Source organism: Botryllus schlosseri, chromosome 3 (genome assembly GCF_051294905.1).
Source record: "Botryllus schlosseri isolate E-star chromosome 3, Bs_hap1, whole genome shotgun sequence".
NCBI lineage: Eukaryota > Metazoa > Chordata > Ascidiacea > Stolidobranchia > Styelidae > Botryllus > Botryllus schlosseri.
The window spans coordinates 10,488,587-10,511,000 of record NC_137238.1 but is presented as its reverse complement, the minus strand read 5'-3'; the positions used below and the strand labels follow the sequence as shown (position 1 = coordinate 10,511,000).

Below are 22,414 nucleotides of genomic sequence, written 5' to 3'. Positions count from 1 at the left end.
TGAAAATGGCGTCTTATCCGACGGCTTAAGTACTACAGTACACCCTGCGCTTAGCGCCGACGCCAGTTTTTTAGCGGGGATCGCGATGGGTGAGTCACACGGAGTCATTACTGATACGACTCCAAGAGGTTGTCGCTTTTTTACCATAATTAACCGGCTCGATTCTGCAGAAATAGACGATTCGATCATTTTTGTACATTCTTCGGCATAGTAACATAGGTTATCAGCGGCGCATTGTACTTCGCACATAGCCTGTGAGATTGGTTTCCCATTCTCGAGCGTGATAACTTCCGCTAAAGTTTCCTTATCGGAAATCATTAAATCACACCATTTCCGCAATATGGTCGCTCTTTCTCTGGCAGATGTCCTTTTCCACGGCCCGAAAGCTGCGGATGCCGCAGTCACTGCCGCGATTGCGATAATCTCGTCGCAGTCTGCCGCAAATCCCAAGATGCTTTCATCGTATGGGTCGAGGACTGGATATTTGCTTAGCGGAGCTAGCCATTCTCCGTCTACAAACGCTTTGTGGGATATAAGAGGAGACTTGGGCGCAGGACACATTCTAACTTTCGCGGTTCTGTCGAAACGTGCCGTGGCGGAAAACGCACGCAGATAGCCCGGTATTATCGGCTTGCTTCGAATCATGCCGTCTTAACGAAGTGTCATGCGTGCGGCATTCGACGCCACTTTATGTTCGGTAGCAATCACGTGATTCGTGACATACTAACAACGCTGTAATCGTGTGATATACAACACGTGTTCGTCGTATTATAATCCTACCAATCAATCAACTTATATATCAAAACATAGGCAAATTTTGTTGGATCTATGCTTGCAGGGTATGCGTTGTATGCTGTAATGTCGGTAATTTCGTAGTCGTCTACTGGTTCATGTAGGCATTTGGCCTTTACATGGGTATCGGGCTGTCAGACATAACATAAGTTGTTACACTACAATATAGGTATCATAATTATTTAACGTAAATGACAACAGCCGTTGAATTACTAAATAGCCGATACAGGAAGATGAAGGATGCTACAATTCATTAAAAGTGGAATTTGGTCACTAAAATCATGTATGAATCATTGGTCGAAAAAGCCATCGTTGATACTAAAGTATGCAAGTAAAATAGCGATTTCTAAGTATGAAAAAAGTATGCATTGTCAAGTAGATGTGGAACCAGCCTAACATTATAGCCGCTTGTGTATGTAGTACAAGTGGGTCTACGTACTTGAGTCCAGCGGAAAAGGATAGTATACCTCCTTACTTACCACCTCGGGTTATCGGACCATACGTAGACAACAATGTGTCTCGCCAAAATGACATCATTCCAATACGTCTGCGAATATTTCCAAGAGTCGGCAGCTGCCAAATGCATTTTATACTCAACATATCAATCGCGACGATTTTCTCATCCAATAATACAAACTTATAACTCCAACCCACGCATTCAATTGGGATGGTTTATTTTATGATAATGCGCTCGTAATTGCGTCGCGCAACCTAAAACCACAATAATTCTCGTCAAATATCGCCGAATGAAGATTAATAGGTATGATTGGTTGTAATGATTATAAATCACTATGCGCCAATCAAAGGCAGGTCTCGAGAACTATACATGAAAAATTCCCGGCGAGAAGACTGATTAATTCACGCCAATCTGGTGTATTGATTTTTGCAGGACGAGTATATGAATAAACGATGTAGTTATTCTGTTCCATTGAGTTTACCTCATTTCATTAAAATTTCATCAAATAGAGATTGGTAAGATATTCGACTTTTACAATTGACGGCGTGAATATCTAAAACACGCCATAATCTCCATATGTAAAAAGAGAGTAGTGCATATTTCATCATAAATAAAAAAATCCATTGATGTTGGGGGATTGTAAGCTTCTTACGATAGGTCTTGGCGTTGCCTTACTACGTTTGCGCTCGGAGATAACTGTTGTCATCCATTTCAAACAAAGAAAAGATGAATTCGCCTGATTTTCACCATTGCATTGAGCGCAGATAAAATTTGCGTCACTTCAATAATGAAATTCAGCTTGAGGATCAAAATCAGATGGTGGTATTGAGTCAAAAAGAAACATGTATGACGTCATATCGCTGCGGGACAGTTGAGTTCTGAAATTCACGTTTACCATCGTCCGGGATGGTGTTAAACACTCTTTTCGGTACCATTGGGGAAACGGGTCTGGTGAATGCATAGGGCATAAAAGTGATTTGCTTAGCCGGGTCGCAACAGTTGTTCCATAGAACCGCCTCGCGAGATTGTATTAAATCATCGCACCGGCAACCATTAATGGTTACTGTCAATGACTTACTTCAAAAGAACCGGATAAAATATTACTTTTGTGATAGAACCGGCTGCCAAAACTTTCATTCCGACTACTGGATTGATGACATTGATGACAGTTCGAGTGTGATGAAATGTGCTACGACTCTTGTATCCACCGTAGACTAATAACTATGTGTGCGTAGGAGGTGCAATTTGGTCATGCTTTTTTACAGGGTGAAACCTGCAAATTTTCACTAGGCAACAAATTTTTTATTTTGGAAAATCATGATATGTGAGATCGATATAAGGGTATATGAAGGGCACTGAGTAGGGATGGTGTGAACGTGAGGTTCACGTTTCCATTCTGTGCGTGAAATTCGGAAATTTAGAGGTTCACGTTCACGAACGAACCTTGGTAGGTTCTGCACTGTGAACCTTTTTCATATATTACAATTCCCCCTTCATAATAACATCTTTGGTTGAAATTTACTGCATTTCCACTCTATGCATGGCGCTGGCTGCGTATAAAAATTCAACACTAAACGTGCATGCACCCTGACCAACTCAAAAATTTTACTTGCGTTGCTACAAAAGTTGTCTCGAAGTATCCAGCTTTCCGTTTGTGAATATTTAGGGACTAGCTGCAGTGAGCTTGATCCGCAATCACACAACATCAAGAGCGAAATACACTACATGTAGGTAGTCAGTGAATGATGATCATTCAACCAATCAATGAAATTGATATCGTTGTCTGATGTAAAAATCTAACAAGTGTACGGAGTCCATCTCGATCTCTGCTGGATAACTTAGTAATTGTATAATATCGGTGTCAAGTATAGAAACCGTTTTACACTCTACTCCAGGGGTGGGCAAACTATTGAGCTCGCGGGCCGCATTCAACATCTGAATCCATTCGCGGGCCGCACTATATAAAATGGGATTATAAACCAAAACGCAATATAGGTATTTGATTATATAGTGAGGACATGGAGATAATATTTAAAACAAACCAAACATTGCTTTGGTGATATCGTACACGCGTCAGAAAGATAATGGCGAGATTTCATAGGCTGGTCGACCTCAATAACCAATTTGTCAAAACTATAGATATGAAAGTCGGTTGTCCCGATGCTTAGAACAGGATCGAAATATAAGATCTGTGAGCAGCGATCTGTTCATAGATTTACTATTTTCACTTCTGGTTCAGTTCCAGGACACATAATGCTCACAGAATCATAACCATGTTAGCTTCAAACACGCTTCTACTATGTGTGGATAAAATATAAATGCCCCAATTCTACGCATACATAGAACGAATCTACCTAAGACACGCGCGATTCGGTTTTTATAAGCACTTTACTGAAATAGATAAAACTGGAATGGCCAATCTGAAATCCCACTCGTGAACCGAATTATGTCAATCTCGTTTATAGGATTTCTGTGATGTTTAGCAGTTTAAACCTTTCAAACTGTGTGGGCCTGGAGATCGGGCTGTGGCGTCAGAAATTAAACATAAAAATATAAAATAATATAGGCAGTATTTACCTTAGAACAGTGGTTCTCAAACTTTTCAAGACACGCACCCCCCCCCCCCATTATGATGGTGAAAGATTTCGCGCCCTCTTATCGCCATATCACAAAACGCAACCAGGTTGCTAGCGAACGTAACGGATAGTTTGATGGCATGGAAGGTTACAACTATGGATGAGAGATTTTGAAATGTGAAATTCAAACTAAAACTAGAGAAAGAACCATGAAATTGGTGGTAAATCGCGCGGAGCGCGAAAAATTATTTCAGTCGAGCTCAGCTTCGCGCCCCACTGCTGATGCTTTCACGCCCATCAGTTTGAGAACCACTGTCTTAGAATCATCATGGTGAAATATACTAAGAAATAGTTTAATCAAGTCCCTGCATTATTTCGATTTTTAGTACCCATTTTATCAATATTTAAAAAAAGTTTCTTTATACTCTCGCGGGCCGCACATAACGGTCTTGCGGGCCGCATGCGGCCCGCGGGCCGTAGTTTGCCCACCCCTGCTCTACTCAATACCAACGTTGCGAGTAGAGCGACACTCAGGCTCCGAATATATTATCCGATCTGGTCTAGACCGTCAAGGCGTAGGCTTATCTTCCTTTGCAAGTATCTTCGTCGAAATTGTTGATAAAGCGACGAAAGATATTGATATTATGGGATTATTATATCATTCGATTGCCCCAGTTGATACATTTGGGGACGTTTAAAATGTCAGTAGTTACTTCAGCGTTGTGACATTATATGGCCCGTATCGCGTACACTGTACATTAATATCACTTCACTAAAATGTAGGGTAGGAATTACCAATATGACGTCGCGTGACGTCATGAGGTTCACGTTCGCGTTCACACAGAACCTTTCAAAAAGGTTCGCATTCACACGTACCTGAACCTTTCAGAGCTTCACACAATCCCTAGCATTGAGTCCAAAAATGACATTACTTGTGCCAAATTGGCTCTATTTTTTAAGATATTTCTTCTTCATACATATGCCATGAAACATAGTATGTTTGTGGGTAATATAGGTGAACTCGCACTTGAGGAGGTCAATATGGGCTTAGATTAGTTTATATCATCTTCCATCTAGTACTAACATGTGCGTTGCAGTGCACTGGAAATGCAAAAGTTAGTTTTGTCCTGAAAATTATCATTTAGAGACTATATTTTCGACAGATTACGTCAATTACGAGCCTCCCCATTTGACGAACAGAGATTGTCAAATGACACTTATCTCATTGCCGATGATTTGCGGACTCAAATTTAACACGGTTCCCGACGCTTTTTAATAGTAGATACTGTGCTATGATTTTCATAAATTTAAATTCATGGGTGTTTTAAGTATGTTAAAAAATGAGGGATATTGCTATAGACAGAGAAAGTGTCACAATGACCTGGTTATGTTTGGTACATATATTACGAGAACACGTTGGAGATGAAGCGATTCAATATGTGAAATGTCACCAAGTGCACTTACAAGGAGTAGTTTGGTATTACTTAGCGAGATCAAGATAAATACCTGGCACCTCAAAGGGTCCGCCAGCATTTGGCTGGAACTTCGCGCTTATGGACTCAAGGTAAAGTCTAAATCAGTGGTTCCTAACCTTTTTTTTATCCACCGCGCCCTGGGTCTGGCGCCCACCTTTTGTAAGGACTCTAGTAAAAATCAATGGGTAAGTAATCGAAGTCCGGTTTTGGGCTGGGACTTCACTATTAGACCACTCGTCCAATCAACTGTATAATTGTAAAAGCTATTTTCAGGTTCAAATCTCGGTTGTTATAACAACCATCGAGTAAGGCATACGGGCTCGTATCATTTGGTTATATATCGGTGTTACACATCCCGATGTAAACAGTATCATCGTTTATGATACCATGAAGTGATTTTCTGACGATTTAATTTGGTAGCAAATACAAGTATATTTAGTATATCAGTTTGGTCAAAAAGCTTCAAAACATCTTTAATGCACGAAGGGAATCAGTCTGTACAATTGCAAGATACAGTGCCTTGTCGATATCGTACGAATTATTTTGTGGAAAACGACCCGAGCTATCAGTATCAGTTGATTAATATTTTCTTCATTTTAAAACACCACTGAGCTGCCATACAATGAATAGATAGGAAGGTGTCGAAACGACTTGGAGTAGATAACGTGACAGGAGTGTTTTAACAGGGAATTGGCAATCACATATATGCTATAGAATCACGTTGGTTGATTAAATTTGATACGATGCAATGAAATTAATATTGCATCGTTCATATCCCTAGACGGCTCAGGCGGGATATCGTTACACGATGGCTCAGGTGGGGTCAAATTGACCCTATCAGTTAATATAATTTTTTTCTTATCAATTTCGCTATACAGCTGTCTAATAACCTCCTGCGGGACGTTATAACGATGCATCTACCTTTTTGGTACATTGAACCCTACTCTCTACCCATCCAAGACCATTGAGGTGGGATATCGTTACACGGTGGCTCAGGTGGGGTCAAATTTACCCCATCAGTTAATATGCTTTTTTTCTTACCAATTTCGCTATACAGCTGTCTAATAACCTCCTGCGGGACGTTATAACGATGCACCTACCTTTTTGGAACATTGAACCCTACTCTCTACCCATTTCAAAGTTCCCGCTGAGGACTAACACCGTTACACGAATGGCGAGCTGTGGTCAAACACCCCCATCAGTTATTTATTACAACAATTATTACAATACAACAATCGGAAAGCTATTCGTCATGTCTCGTTGACTCCACGTGACATAAACAATGCGAAATAATTATATAGACAGCCGGAATCGGTCCGATTACAAAGGGGAGAAAAGACTTAGTCTGGCCACTATACCTTCAAAATCTGCCCCATGCTAAATCAATAGCTCATAGCGGCGAGGAATTAGAGATAACCAGCTAATGCTTTATTCCAATTGATAGTGCATATGACCAATTAGGATTACATGGCTGGCAAGAACAATCTGACCGCACATGAAAATATGACTCATATATTTGCTCGCCTGGGGTCAAATTGACCCCAACCTGAGTGGTCTAGGGATATACATGGCCGTGGCCATGGAGATATTTGAACAATAATATTTTTCAATATGTTTCAATTGTATGGCTGCGGTTACGAAATTGTTACAGGTATGAGGAATCGTGAATCTCTCATACAGGTTGCTTTGTGAGTAGATATGAGGATCTTCCTACACTACTTCTATTCTATCTGATATAAATCAAGCACAATCGCCACTCAAGGTATTAATCGTGACTCAGGCGGTGCCAACCCTGTTGACAAGAACCTCTCATATTCAGCTACGTTACTCTACAATAGTCCAACTGATATTAGCATAGTTAAATGAAATAGCCACACTCTTGTTCGCAGCCTGAACATTCGTAACAAAAGGGTTAAGAACCCCTGTATTCAATGAACTCGTACGGATCAAACGGGCACGCATTGATATGGTCCGAGGTTCGATAGGCTAGTTATAGTCACATCCGCATTCTGGGAAATGAAATTCCGGATGAACTAGCGCGAAGGACTTTTCAATCCTGTCTCAAAATGACCCAGTTCTCGGAGCCATAGTGCGACATTTTCAAGATCATCCGCTCTCAATGGTATATTGAATGTAGGGGCAATCAGAAAAATAATGTCGCTTTCAACACAATGTCCATGGTAAAATATTATTTATTGAATTCGAATACTATTCGGGTGCCTCTTTTCAAGAGTTAACGGCACACTGAAGGGCTTTAAACCGATTTAAACAGTGTGCCGTTAACTCAGAATGATGAATTTGATACAGTGGAATATTGATGGCGATACTACAGCAGAACAGCATGGCAAAAAGCTTATCAGCACATAGATGCAAGTGGTGAGCGTGCTTTTGAAGAGCTGTCATTATTTGCTTTGGCAATCTTATCATTGCCTTTGAGCAATGCAGATGTTGAGCGAGCTTTCTCCCAAGTCAACATCATCAAATTAAAGCTCCGAAATCGCATGACCAACAAAACACTTGCTGGAATATTGCATGTGCGAGAGTCTTTATTTTCATCGAACCAAAATACATAACAAACGGCAGTGATGGTGGTACAGAAAATATGCGTGCACAGTATTCGGTATTAGATATGAATGATCGATAAGACCATGAAGGTCATCTAGTCTGATCACACCAGCATCAAACAGGTACACTTGACTCAGAACAGTCTGGCTGTAAAAAATGAAAAAATGTTTAGTTAAGCATGAGACGGCAAAATGTTTGCTGTACCGACTTCAAACCTACAAAATGCATGCTGGGGCGGTTTAATGAAAGCATGTATCAAGACACTGTGGATGATGGACAGGAAAATGACATCGTTTCACATGTTTTCCGAGTGAATTGTATTGTAAATACAATGTTTTGCATTATGAAAATTGTTGCTTGTTTTTGGGCTTGTTTTTCAGATTTTTTTGCTTGTTGTTGTAAAATAACCTGGCAACACTGCGTATCGTCGTCTGGCCATTATAGAGATTTGAGCAAAGGGTGGAGCGAAGCTTGTGCTTGAAGAAAGTGGACACGATCGTTGAAGATTCCTAGGAATGCTGATTGGGATACGCATCGTAAAAGGTACAGTACTACATAGTATTCGTTACCTTGAATATCTACGACTGTGCACACCACCGGGATGACTATGATTTCATGATTGAAATATTTCATTCGCCGCATTCTCTGTTCTATTTTGGGATGTTAGTCGACCTAAATACTGATCTGTGACACCACATACTCTGCCGCGGAGTAGTTGAAACTGTTGGTATGTTTATGTCATTTTGGGCCATAGCATAGACATGTTTCCATCCACTGCTAGATTTGTTTGGTACACATGTCACCTCAAATGAGGAACCTTTTGCTTCAATACATAAGGTCAGTGGTTCTCAACCTGGGGAACGCGAGAAATTGACAAAGTCTGTATGAATTCTGACTAAACATGTGTTTCACAACCATTTTCAGAAGACGATTGTCGAAGATGAAAGTTATTTCGTATTCAAGAAAGCTCGCCAAATTCGAACTCCATCAGTCGAGCTCAACTTCATTTAAGCAAATTTGTGATATTCTTTGAAGATTTAGAGGAATTCCCACGTGTAAGTCATTCATTACTTCATAGCTCTGGCAGTAGCCTAAAGCTCGTTGCGCTGGATAGCTGTTGTTAATAGCTGGCGAACTGCACTGCGTAAGACAGACTTCGATGCAATATAGGTTGCTCGGTTTCGCCCTCAACTAAGCTACCCTATATCAACACAATTTAATTCAATTCAATTCCAAAACTGATCAAATTGGGCATGGCAGTACAGAACGACGCCTTGTTCTCTGTAGACACTACCAGCATTAGGGTTAGTCTCAGTGCAACCTACCTCGAAACAAATTGATGTCCTGTCCAATGTTTTTTTGCTATTTTCAAACAAGTTTGGGGAAATTTGTCAAAAATGTTAAAGACTGGAATATACGGATTCAATGGCGTAAGACATAAGATCAGGGATGGGCAACCTGCTGCCGTAGATGGGAATTTGTGCGGCCGCCAACACCTAATTCAATTAGTATGTGTTAGCATCCGTCGACATGCAAATTGAAATTACTAATTCACTCCCAATTTTTTTAGATATTTTAATTATTCTTGAAATTTTCTTCGCGCTCCACGCAATTCAACATAACTTAATTTTTCGATTTTAATATAGTAGCGCACTTCTAAATCTGACCAGGAATCAGAATCGTGTGCTCCTCATGAAAGAATTTTTTTATGGTACATTTGGGCGATTTCAATATATTTCCGCTACCGATACGCTGGACAATCCTGATCGGGGGGTCAAGAAATAACAGCATGCAATAAAGTGCATGGTGAAGTATAGGTCATGAATCTCTGCTATATCATGTAAAAGGCGGAGCCGTCACCACACAATGTATCAGTACCGGTACTTCAAAAATTGTTATATTTTTGTTACCCTCTTTGTCTTAGTAGTCTTAATAATGTCATGTCTAGGTTAGGAACTTTACTTATTATAGCGACTTACGCATGAATTCTTTTTAGTGGAGCTGCAAGATACTAGCTACACAAAAGGAATGAGGACGAGAAAGAGAAACAATTGGAAGTTTGGCCGATGGTGGGAGACCACTCGTGTTACTGCATGTCTCCTAAAGAAGAATTAGACCTCCAGCAGCAATACTTTTCCATCGATAATCTTCTCATCGTGAATCATGAATGAATATACAGTTTGCTCCAATCTCGTTTTGGGGCTGTGAAGAAGCTTTTGCGATATTTTAGCATCAGGTTGTTTTGCGATAGGTGTGGGATGTACGTGAATTTAAAAGCTGGTATGTAATCCTGATTTACACAGACAGCATAGGTAAGTGGTAAAATTACAGTCTGAGTGGCAAATATACAGGATAAAATGTAGATTGGATATACCGGAGGTGACTGTAACATTACAGTCTGGTGTGTAAAGTGAGATTACCGGGGAAATCTATACGTACCATGCACATCACAATTTCTTCCTTCTTTTTATGACACACGGAATTCCTCACGGTATTAATATTTCGGACATAATATTCGTTAAGTCAACCCCAATTCGAGGGCCTAGTAGTGTTAAGGAGTCTGTTCTGCGAAGCTATCGCCACCTCCAATAATGTAGCGGCGTTTTCGGTCTTAGGGTTGCCATACGTCAGGAATTTCCCGGACATGTCCGGATTTTCACTGTTCAAACTTGCGTCCGGGAGGAATTTCTATAATATGCCTAAATTTCCGGAATTTTGAAGGCTTGACGTGGGCTCATAATTTTTTCGTAAATCAACATAATAACATTATTTTTGGGAATATTTATGCTACATGATATTTTTCTTCGCGCAACGACACGCCCCACTTTATGATAGTGATAAATGTCGCGTCCCCCTTTATCGTCATATCACTAAATCCAAACGGGATGCTAGCAACCCCAACAGATTGTTTGATGTCATGGAAGGTTATGACTGTTGATGAGAGAATTAAAAAATATGAAATGCGGTCTATATATAGAGAAACACGCGTGAATCGGAGGTAATTCTTTTTAAGTTGACTGTTTCTTCGCGCTCCCATTCAGATGCTTCCATGCCCTCCCCCCAGGGGGGCGCGTCCACCAGGTAGAGAACCACTGGTCTATATACATGCGCCTGATACCGATGTAACATATCCCTGATATAGGCATTATCTGCACATTCAAGGAGGTTAGTGATATGTTTCGTGTTATCAGGCTATTATTGATTATCTACTATATGTTTGTTTTGAAGCATGAATGTGGTTAATTTTGTGATTGAATTATTTTAGTTGATGTAGTCAATCAGGGTGTAGCCAGTGATTCACAACTGCGGCTGTCAGAGCCGCATACGGCTCCAAGGTAGCCGTCTTGCAGCTCTGATTGACGTCTAAATATGCCACAAAAATAAAATAGACGTCAGTTGTCGAAGCTTGCTTCAATGAATAGTTATACTCAATTATATGTATATTAATGCTGAAATGAGGGATATTATTCATATTAGTTATGCATAATGACGTCTAAGATAATTCTTGCAGACTAACGTAAAACGCATGGATGAATACCCGTCAGACAATGATATATCGTGATTTCTGCTGGTCATAGACCTCTATATATCGTCCCTGTGTCGAGTAAATCTCTGCAAAATTTAACCAACATCAATGGAACGGCTAATGTCAAATGTAAAGTGCAATAAGTCCAATATTACTCGACGTACATTAAATGTTCCCTCTGAGCGCAATTGGGCAGTGCTGACCCGGCCTCTGCGCACAGAAAATACGAAGTGACGACCATTTTCTTTAGTCGTTACGAACTGTTGTCCACGGGACCGCGCAGTGAGTTGGTGAGTGCGCGCAGACTCCTGAAAAATTAGAAGGAACATTACGTATAATTCCACCCTGCCCCCCCCCCAACTTACGCATCAAGTGCTGGAATCTATGAAGAGCTATCACATAACGACATAATATTATCGTGAAGTGATGATATGCATTTTCAGTTTATTCCACTGTATAGCACTCACCAATATGCGTATATCAATGACAAAATAACCGATATAGAATCTCTAGAAGTCTGCGTGCATGCTTTTCAATTAGCTGGATGCTGGAATCCAGTGGTAAGCTAGCTAGTTAGCTTTAAATTTTCGTTATAAGTAGCCTGCTCGAATGTTTTCATGCGGCTCAATTCTTGCTCTGGAGTTTGATGTGCGGAACCGACATCTAAAACCGTTGGGAACCCCTGGTGTAGGACTCTATAGAGCAAGGATTATCATCACTACATAATTTCTTTACCGTACGTCCATCATACCGGCCTAATAATGAGACTACGTATACTTCTGAAATGTATGTCTACAACAAACCCATGAAAACTGCATATATGTAATCGAATGTTATTGTGCTATAGTTGAAAATTACCACTACATTCAAACATTCACATACAATTTCAGAGTAGCTTCTTGGAGGTACAGAACTTCAATATACAATTGAATAGGATATTGATATTGAAATGAACCCGAATATTTTCGGCATTTCAATATGAATATACCAGATCAGTTTCAGAGTAGTATAAACCGATGCAAGACCATGTTTGGAGCTGTATTATTCTTATTATCAATCGGTTTTACTTTGGGAGGTAATGAATTCGGTATTCGACATCATAAATGGATGCCACTAATACAGTATTCAATTAATGCAATTTATTTCTAGGCCTTCAAAACACTGCTAGGTTCCATGGAACCATTCTAAAGTATTACGATGACCAACAAGACTCAGCTATCTTCGCTGCTGCCATGATGTTTTGCAATCACAAAGGTGTAACACTTGTGATGCCGAAATACAGGCAACTTAATGAAGCGGTGGTGCAAGTTTCAAAGTGAGTTGATTTGTTAATATTGACATTGTTCAAAACTTACGTGATGAAGTCACAGAGGGAGTGAAGTTTGGATAGGCGGTGCAGATCTCTACGGAGAGGGGGCAGTTGAATGGATTGATGGCGAGCGCTTTGAATGGGCAAACTGGTACGCTGATGTTAATACTTAATCACCGATTGATCGTGTTAGGAATAAGTCAGATGCGGCACCTTATTATCGACATACATTACTTAATTACGATCACAATTCCACTACAACGAACCACGAAAACACGTATTGCTTCACGTCGGCTCTACATTGAGACTCGTGAATCATGAATATTTTTCCGATTAACTTCACAGGCATCCTGATAACCCAGATAACCACAACAACGAGGACTGCATACATATCCTGAATAGAAATAGAGGGCTATGGAATGATCGGCCATGCTGTGATTCTTCTGGTTACGTATGTCAAATACGTAAGTCGACATTCGCTTATTCTCCGAAAATGGCACAAACTTCGGTATTTGACAACTTACAAATAAGATTCCCATGAATACTTATAGTCACTGAAAATATTCTGAGTTTTCGTTGTGGCAAAGCCTCTGTAGTGCTTGCTTAGTTGTCCAACATGATTTTCATTATAGATTTTTATAGATAAATGTGCTCAATTGAACTAAATTTTTGTATTGCTAATTTGCTCAATGACTCTCGTATAACCCATTACGTTGTTGAATTTGTATTATCATCTAATCGCCATTTCTGTACGGATTGTTCATATTCTATTCTGATATTTGATCGTGATTTATTAGGTTTTTGAGCTCGTATTGTCGTGTAACCTCCATTTTTGGCCTGATTATTCAAGTTATATCCTGATATTTGATCGTTATTTCACACGGCCTCCTTTGATGGCACATTGTACATTATATTACCGTGTTGCTAAATGCCATCAGACGACAAGCACCAAATCTTTCTGTTAAATAAACAACAACATCGTTGGCATTATGACGATTACGCTCAGCCACTCTGACACTGATTAGAAGAAAAAACAATATGTAGTTTGATTATTTGGATTTGAATTATTGTTCCAGTCCGTGATCAAAGACTATTTAAAACAGGACAGAGCCACCCCGAATTTTCATAGCATCCTCCTAGTATGTAAGCCTCAGTCATCAACAATGTCACTAAATTGTACTTTGGTTGCAGCGGATACCAAGTCTGTACCGTACGAACACAGTACATTCACCGTGTCCACTGGTAAGGGCTCAGCATCCTATTTCCAAGCACAGCAGCGTTGTAAATTGAGACGATCAAGACTTGTTCTCTCGATTGATGACGGTCAACTGCAAAGTCTAAAATCTAAATTAAACGACTAAGCTCGGTCTTCATCGTTGATTTATGCGCCTTTAAAGTACTACTTGTATCGTGTTTCTAACAGGATGAACCTCTAAAACAGCGGTTCTCAACCTAGGGGGCACGTCCCTCCTTTGGGGCGCGCGGGAAGCTCTCAGGGGGGCGCGAGAAATTGACAAAGTCTGTATGAATTCTGACTAAACATGTGTTTCACAACCATTCTGAGAAGACCATTGTTGAAGATGAAACTTATTTCATACTCAAGAAAGCTCGCAAAGTTCAAACTCCAGCAGTCGCGCTCAACGGAGTATATAGGCTGATTGCAACTTAATTTGAGCAAGTTTTTGATATTCTTTGAAGATTTAGAGCAATTCCCACGTGTAAGTCATTCATTACTTCATAACTTTGGCAGTAGCCTAAAGCTCGGTGCGCTGAGTAGCTGTTTAGCTGGCGAACTGCACTGCCTAAAAAAGACTTAGATGCAATATAGGTTTCGCCCTCAATTAGGCTACCCTAAATAAACACAATTTAATTCAATGACAAAAACTGATAGAATTTAGCATGACATTACAGAACGACGCTATTCTCTCTGTATAGTCACTACCAGCATTAGGATTAGTTTCAATGGAACCTACCTTGAAATAAATTGAAGTCCTGTTCGATGTTTTTTTTTTTCTATTTTCAAACAAGTTAAGAAATGTTAAAGACACAACAACTGGAATGGGGATTCAAACTTGGCATAAGACATAACATATGTATACTATTAGATCGGAGATGGGCAACCTGCGGTCGTAGAAGGGGATTTATGCGGCCGTTGACACCTAATTCAATAAGTAGGCCCTATGTCTTGGCGGCCGTCGACATGCAAATTGAAATTACGAATTCACTCCCAAATTTTTTGAAAGTTTTTAATTAATCATGAAATTTTTATCGCGTCCCGTGCAATTCAACAGAATTCCATTTTAATATAGTATCGCCCGTTTCAATCTGAGCCGGAATCGTAATCGTGTGCTCCTCATGAAAGAAATTTGTTTATGGTGCATTTGGGCGATTTCAATATATTTACAATATTTCCTCTACCGAAACAGTCGACAATCCTGATCGGGGGGGGGGGGTCAAGAAATAATAGCATGCAACAAAGTGACTAATAACAATTGGCCCACCCGAAAATACATTATCATTTCTAACGTGCCCTAAATTTTCGAAAGCACTCCCTCGGTGAACCCTACCGGGGGAATCTTATCACATGGGCTGAGAAAGGATAAATATTTGATAGTAATGTGTGTGTGTGACACTGCTACTATTAATTACGTAATTCATTCGTGAATCTGAAAAAGTAGTTCATCACGGCTATGCCCTGGGATGCAGCGCTAGGCTACTTTAGTAATCGAAATGCGGCCTTGATTAGCAAAATGGTTGGCTACATCTGTATTAGAAGATGTGGTCTTTTTGACATGACGAATAGTGCAGGGTTTCAGAGGCGCAATTTCTTTGACCATCGCCAAGGGGAGAGGGGGGTCATGTCCACAAAGTTTGAGAACCGCTGCTCTAAGACGTAGAAAACAAAGCGCGGGATGATTCCTGGCTTATGATCATTTTCGCTCCTATATCGTTGTATCTATCTATTTATTCCTCCACTTCAGTATATTCATATTATTAAGCATCTTTAAGTTTTTTAAACCAGTGGTTCTCAATCTTTTTGACCTCGCGGACAGGTAAAACTTTAAAAGATATCTTGTAGGCCGATGAACTTTCAAAAACTAAAATTCACCCTAAATTCAATTATGGCATGGGAAACTCCATTTAATGACGTCTTTTTGATTCTTAAGACGTGGTTCTATTGGATTTTCTGCAAGGCGAAGTTTGCGAAGTCCCAGTAAATTCATTATAACTTAATAGTGATTGCCTGTGAAAGAAATGCGACTTTGAATTTGGTATAGGCTCTATTTCACCGCAAAAGAGTTGATTAATTAAAGTTTGTTCAAAAGTCTCCGTAGCTTTCACATAGCACTTATTCGAAACGAGGTGTATAGGCTACTTTTTGACAGTTTCGTATAATACAGCTACCATTTTGAAGCACGCCCGAACTGGAACATTACCTCTATTTTGTGACACCATGCAAGAATACGTTCCACACTCCACATTTCAGAATATATTTAAAATTATATGTTTGTTTCTCTAAATAATGGACAAGCATTCAATTTCTTACATTTTGGAATTTACATATAAAATTAAGAAATGTGCGAGGACCGTCACTGGTCCGCGGGCCGGCGGCTGAGAACTGAGAACCACTGGTTTAAAGTATATATTATATCGATATCTGACTATTGCATTTTCGAAACCAGTATGCTGGTATATGCGTGATTTAATTTGCAAAATTTTTCTTCCAGCTCAAATTTAACAGAGTTCTGGCTCGGTGGTACTGTTCGAAATAACGCATGTAGCCTCTCTACTGAAAGTGGGATTTTCACTGCCTATTGTTTTCGGGAGCTGCCCTACGTATGCGAGCAAGGTGCTGCGGTACACAACTCCATTTCCAGATGCAAAATATAGACTGCAGTAGGCTACGCATCACGAAGGACTGCCATACATGTTCAGTTGTCCATGCTATATTTTATGAGATAGTGCCCTTTGCTATATGACAGAGGTCTCAAACTCAAATGGGCTCGAGGGCCAATTTCATAGTGATGAATTCGTTGGTGCTACAGCTGTGGAGCGTACTACTACCTTACTCGCCACCGATAATAACACGGATAAAGAGAACAACACCCAGCAATGTAACCAAATATTCGTCAGGGGAAGTCAGATACTGTCGATGGTGTCCCTACTGACCTGATTAAATAGCGATACCCCATACACAACGCAAGCTACGGTGTTTTGACATATTACTATACCCCATGACAGTTTCATTGATTGCTACATCCGTAGGATTACCAAGTCACCGTTCCGAGTCGCGAGTCCTTCTCTAATTTTAACGTTTGACCCGACTCAACTCGAGTCAGTTTTATTAAATCACTCACTGAACATGAACTAGAAATGAGACGTAATAGCTGATCTTCCACCCGATATAGTAGCTTTTAAAAGTGATGTGAAAGTGTAGTTTGTTGAGATTTCAGTGATTTTTATAGTAGTTTTATAGTGAACGATAAGTTCTTACATCTAAAAAAGATATGTGGTAGTTGAATATATTGTCGAATAGCTGAAATTCCAGAATTCCGACGCGGGCCGCACAAAATGTTTTCGCAGGCCGCGTGTTTGAGGCCCTGCTATATGAATATGTTTTTGATAAAGACTCGAATACTCACTAACGAAATTTACCGATTCCCTACAGTGGATACACACGATCTTGTCGTGTCAAACGAAACGCCAACAGTTGATATAGGATCGGATCTAAACGTTGAATGTACCGCATCCGGAGTTCCCACACCGAAAGTTACCTGGTACCGCGACGGCGTTTACGTGCCGCATCAGAAGCGCAGTGTGGGTCGATCTACTCTGGTGCTAAAGAATATAACTTTGGAAGATATCGGTACGTACGTTTGCAGGGCTGCAAACAGAGTCGACCAGGAAATTCGACGTATGGAAGGATATTCATTCGTCGAAGGTAAGATACATCATTTTTTTATCGTGGCGTGCGTCAGGGAACAGTGATAAAATGTAACGTATCCGTGAATACTATACAATAACAAATCAACAGATATTATACGCGTAGTGGAAATCATAGTATTTATAAGAATTGTACTTTCTGTACCCCAAAAATATCAGCACTCACTTTATAGTGCAGTCGATTAATTGATATCAGTGACGTTACGCAAACATGCATTTTTACAGCGTGACATAAAGATGGGGCTTATCGGTGTGTATGTAGTCAGGTTTTAATCTGATATTCACTTAAACCAGACATTTCTTGTGGTATTCATGTCGTTTGTAGACAACCATTGGCATTTACACCAGGCCGGTATTCTTCATTCTGGTGTTGGTGTTGCAGCCGCGGAGTATACCGCTGCGCTATCTCGCCACAAACCAAACAGACTGATTTTTAAGCCAGATTCGTCGCTGAAAACGATAGTGCGAATTTGATATCCTTGATAAGCCGAGTTGTCATTCGGTCGGATTCATGGGGATAAGAGGCACCATTTTCGGGTACAATTGATACGGAAAATCGACATGAAAAACCTGAAAATGTAGTTGAATAATACTATGAACCGATAGCAGACGATATAGATATACGAATATAGGTCATCCGTCAAGCAACAGAATTATCCGCCTCCATACACTAATTGAGCTTTGTTTCAGATTCCAGCATGACGAATGTGGACTTGCGAGAAGGTTGAAGACCATTTCGTTTTCGCATTTTTCTATAGATATCATCTACATAATAGCTTTGTTGTAAATTACATCGATAATTATTAAAATTATATTTTCTGTAATGCATTTTAAATAAATACAAAAGATGTGTTCACCAGTAGCCATTACGTTCCGTTGACCATTATCTGATTCGTTGCACGCGGTTCTAATAACCATGCAACGAGAACAAAATACTTCAGGGTGGATTAGATTAGTCGTGGCTAACCCCGAGAAGGTTTTGAGTGACCCACGAGGTAAATTTCGAAATTAGTTATACTTTAAAAAATAAATGGTCCAGGTAATTTATAATGAACTTGCAGGACCAACCAAAAAATTGATAAGCCTGAGCGCGAAATTTGAAATGTTGATAACTAATATGTTAGTTCCGGCGTATTGACGCAGCCATTAGAGTCAGCCAAATATTTTTAGATCATCGTACGTTACCATAAAGTAGATATTTTCGCGACAGATTTGTTTAACTTGAAATTTGTCTTCACGCATTGCTCGCTTTGATGACACTCGAGTTCTTGCTTTTAGCATTGGTACAACATCCTAAATACACCGAATTTGTGAAATATAAGTCTGACTATATTCACGACAGTTGGCGACTGTGCACTAAGATCTTGCGGCCCCTCGTCATCATCCTGGTCCGTACCGGTGCTGTGACAAATAAATGATTGATTGATTGATTGATTGAACGACGATGAGAGAACGTGTCGTCAAACACGCGAATCCACTGGTGCGGTAGCAGAAAGATCGACGTCGAAGAAATCTTGGCACAAAATGATAGGCGCGTGCTGACCGAAACTTTCTATATTGATATGTCCAAGAGCCTAATAGTCCTGTACTTGCAAACTCAACCCAGGCGGAGATATTTACAGACGCGAACCAAAATATATGCAAGTAACAATATTATTGACCGAATTCACTTATTCACTGGTCAACAAAATAAAAAATAATATTTAGGCAGAACATCTGAAAGCCGTTTCTGGGGTTTTTGAGGTTGCTGATTACGAATATCTCATGCGTTTTGTCAGATTAGCTCTCTGTCCGAAGATATTTATACCCCTAAAAAGCCCAAAATTTTTGTATTTTCCCTTAAATATTTCACCTGGTAGGAAGAAAATCGTAGTTTTTCCCTACTCCGCATAAATAGCTAATTTACTTTGAAGAACCCTCATGTCATTCTCAGTAATTCTATCAATATTAACATGACATGATGCGAAATATTTCTTTGTCGAAAAGCAGTTTGTCCAGCCTAAAAATTGTACATTTGCACAACGGAAATTCATATTCTCCTGTATCGATTGGTCATTCTACCAAGATTTAGGAGGAGTATAAAACTATAACATGTGTCCTTGAAAGGCATAACTACAATACACATATGTGTCTCATTTCTTTTGACTGGTAAATGGATAATTGTCCGCTGAGTCAACAAAGTGGGTATACCTAATTACCTATAGTAACATTATCATACGGGAAGCTCAAATCTGGTATCTGGTATATTCGGATATCGATGAAAGATTTCACAATTTCACATTTGAAAGGAGTTCACTGCATGAAATTTCTCCTGAGATGTAGTAAATAAAACTTTTTAGATGATCACAAAGCACCCAACAACAAACAGTTGGTACGAAAATTCGTATCTGCATATCGAAAAGTTGAGCCCAAACATGAGCATAAAAGTTCACTTCCTATTCCGTCATCTTGATATATTTCCTGATCATCTTGTTGATTAGTAAGGGAATAGGTTCTACCGAGACATCAGAACAACAAAAGAAGGATATCAGGACAGATGAGATGAACAAATGAACATAATATGTCAGACCATTGCCACACCGTTTCGAGAAACTGCACTGACTAGCTTACAGGCGAAAATCGTACAAAAACAATTATGATATAAAATATAACAATATTAATATATTCCAACTGAATATTACAAATTTACAATAATTGGTTGACTTAAAACTGATTGAATTAATGCCACGTTATTCGAGTATCTAGGTAAATTCTTATATAAATGACTGAAGTTTATTTATTTTCATGATATCCGTGAAAGTCTGTAACTATGATAAATCGTATACCCTACATATAGTGCTGTTGCTGTATTTTGATTTAAAATAGTGTTCCGTGTGTAAAAATAACAAGTAGATTGAATTTCTAAACTTTATTGTACGACTGAGCCGATTTTATATCTCGTCATTGCCGCCAAAATAGGAGATTTTGGTCAAAATAGCCCCAGGGATTATCTCCACAACAAGAGCCAATTTGAAAAAAACTAAGGTAATATTCGGAATCAGTGCCCTTCAGAACCCCCAAAACCACTCTTACTTTGTATGCCTAAAAGTATGTGTTGAGCAGTGTTATCTTTGAAAATTGTGTTTGCTTCACCTGGCTAAGACATAAATGCAGATATTTGACTCCGATGTTTTCACTGTTATATCACCCTGTTCGCTCCTATATTTGGCTACCAAAAAGCTGGTCATCAACATTATAGTGGTCCGCGCTATGGTTCGTAAATTTCATGTGACCCGTTGCCCCATGGACATCTGTATATGTCATACCATTTCACTGTCTTCGAGTGATATTCTCATCCGCTAACCCAGTGGTTCGCAAACTTTTTGTCTTCGCTGACCCCCTTTGCACTGTCACGGAACGCCGCGAACCCTCCAAGCATTACTTCAAATTGAGCTCTATTACCGTGCAACTGTCTTGAGCAAATATTAACTGTAGGATAGTGATAAAAAGCAACAAATTGACCCTTCTTGAAATTAACATCGTACTATAATGTAGAAATTGGGAAGGCGTTTATTATTTCAGAGCAAATTCTGTGGCTGCATGTCTTGAAATACACTGACGTGTCTCAAAAATCCGCTTCGTCGATTTCATATGAACTAGTGTTGAGAATGCAATAATTTCCACAACGATATGTGGTGGCGAATGTAATATTAACGCGGAACGCTTCCAACGACATCTTTGAGTCTGCTCGCAACATACATGGCACCAGTATAACGTCCATCCTAGTCATATCTATGTAGCATTTCACCGACAGTGCAAAACCTTATTACGTGCAGACAGAAAGAAGCAGCGTGGTAAATTGTGTGGTGAGATAAGATGGAAAGATATAGTGACTATCGAGGTAGGTGTCTTCTAGATGTTTTTACATATGATTGATACACCTGCGCTATGCATCTTACATACTTGTCGTGCCCGTTTTACCTAAACTAGCAAAGCCGTACTGTCTTGCCGACTTACCTGTACTACGTATCTCAATAAATGCTAAAGATATCTCGTCTAAATTCACACTTTCATTTCCGCGGAGACGGTGAGTACATCCGTTCAAAATCAATCGCACATCGTGAGTACGCATATTCACAATCATATCAAAGTGAGTGCGGAAGTTGTAATAAACATGTAGCTCATCACTTACCGAGTCATAACATATCGAACGCATTTTTATCCAACCCAAATTTCATATTAGACCGAAAACGTTGAAAATATATATTCTGGGCTGACAATATATCAGTTTATTCGTAGCATACCGAGATACACGAACACAGTGGCATTCATACTGAACTTTCTAAGCATGGCGTTTCCCTCCATTGTTATCCTACTATATCAAGGTTCGCCTATAATGACACCTGATGATAAGAATTGTAATTAACAGACACATACTGTTGTATAAGTAGATACAAAGCTGGGTATCGATGTGTATCGCAGAATCGCACATTGCGGTCTATCTTGAAACTGTGATGTATATTGTGCGCGCAAATCCGCAACACAGTTTGAAATTATGTGCGCGAAAGCTCAACTCTATTGCTATATATATTTCACTGTCAGTAAAAGGATTACAGGCACACTCAAGTTATTCTGGGGAATAGAGACAAACCGACATCTAATCGAAGTAATGGCGTCTCAGATTGAAACCACTGCATCGAGCTAAGTCTCAACTACGGAACGCAACAACGATGCATTCAAAGCTACACGAATGTGGAACGAAATAGTGGCTGGATTTCGCGCAAAGGTTCG

General features: G+C 39.7%; 2 protein-coding genes across 2 annotated transcripts in view; one reads left to right on the top strand and one right to left on the bottom strand.

The window, feature by feature from the left end:
- LOC145434851 (uncharacterized) overlaps window positions 1-22,414 on the bottom strand; it is a 342,686-nt gene that overhangs the window by 82,150 nt on the left and 238,122 nt on the right. The window lies entirely within an intron of this gene.
- The window catches only part of LOC145434856 (uncharacterized), a 41,936-nt gene that overhangs the window by 18,031 nt on the left and 1,491 nt on the right, over window positions 1-22,414 (top strand). The window lies entirely within an intron of this gene.